This window comes from Triticum dicoccoides, unplaced genomic scaffold (genome assembly GCF_002162155.2).
Source record: "Triticum dicoccoides isolate Atlit2015 ecotype Zavitan unplaced genomic scaffold, WEW_v2.0 scaffold30222, whole genome shotgun sequence".
Lineage (NCBI taxonomy): Eukaryota > Viridiplantae > Streptophyta > Magnoliopsida > Poales > Poaceae > Triticum > Triticum dicoccoides.
Genome location: NW_021261645.1, coordinates 1 through 1055, shown reverse-complemented (window position 1 = coordinate 1055; position 1055 = coordinate 1). Strand labels below are relative to the sequence as shown.

The 1055-nt window shown below is 52.4% G+C and overlaps 2 non-coding genes across 2 annotated transcripts; both read left to right on the top strand.

Moving 5' to 3' along the window:
* Positions 1–248: 248 nt before the first annotated feature.
* LOC119345811 lies at positions 249–367 on the top strand. Its single transcript, XR_005167205.1, has one exon. It is a non-coding gene; the product is annotated as a 5S ribosomal RNA (ribosomal RNA).
* Positions 368–663: 296 nt separating this feature from the next.
* Positions 664–782, top strand: LOC119345812. The gene has a single exon (XR_005167206.1). It is a non-coding gene; the product is annotated as a 5S ribosomal RNA (ribosomal RNA).
* Positions 783–1055: the final 273 nt, after the last annotated feature.

Here is a 1055-nt window from a genome sequence, read left to right as displayed (position 1 = left end):
AATATATTTACCGTGTTTTATTATTTTGCACGAGTGCGGTAAGTCATAGCTGGGTGCTCACGATTCACGGGTCCAGCGTCGGCGTTGTGGCGCGGCAAGCGTGCACTGGTGCGGTTGAGAGGGAGGGGTGGAAACCGCGTTAAACTCGTCTCCGTAGTTGAGAGGGAGCGGCCAAAGCAATGTACAATCGTCTTTGTAGTGGAGCTGGGAGGGGCAAGGATAAGGGACGAAGACCGGGGTAACATGTCGGATGCGATCATACCAGCACTAAAGCACCGGATCCCATCAGAACTCTGAAGTTAAGCGTGCTTGGGCGAGAGTAGTACTAGGATGGGTGACCTCCTGGGAAGTCCTCGTGTTGCATTCCCTTTTTAATTTTTTTCGCGCCGCTTGCAAAACAAAACGCACGTGTAAGTAATATATTTACCGTGTTTTATTATTTTGCACGAGGCGGTAAGTCATAGCTGGGTGCTCACGATTCACGGGTCCAACGTCGGCGTTGTGGCGCGGCAAGCGTGCACTGGTGCGGTTGAGAGGGAGGGGTGGAAACCGCGTTAAACTCGTCTCCGTAGTTGAGAGGGAGCGGCCAAAGCAATGTACAATCGTCTTTGTAGTGGAGCTGGGAGGGGCAAGGATAAGGGACGAAGACCGGGGTAACATGTCGGACGCGATCATACCAGCACTAAAGCACCGGATCCCATCAGAACTCCGAAGTTAAGCGTGCTTGGGCGAGAGTAGTACTAGGATGGGTGACCTCCTGGGAAGTCCTCGTGTTGCATTCCCTTTTTAATTTTTTTCGCGCCGCTTGCAAAACAAAACGCACGTGTAAGTAATATATTTACCGTGTTTTATTATTTTGCACGAGTGCGGTAAGTCATAGCTGGGTGCTCACGATTCACGGGTCCAGCGTCGGCGTTGTGGCGCGGCAAGCGTGCACTGGTGCGGTTGAGAGGGAGGGGTGGAAACCGCGTTAAACTCGTCTCCGTAGTTGAGAGGGAGCGGCCAAAGCAATGTACAATCGTCTTTGTAGTGGAGCTGGGAGGGGCAAGGATAAG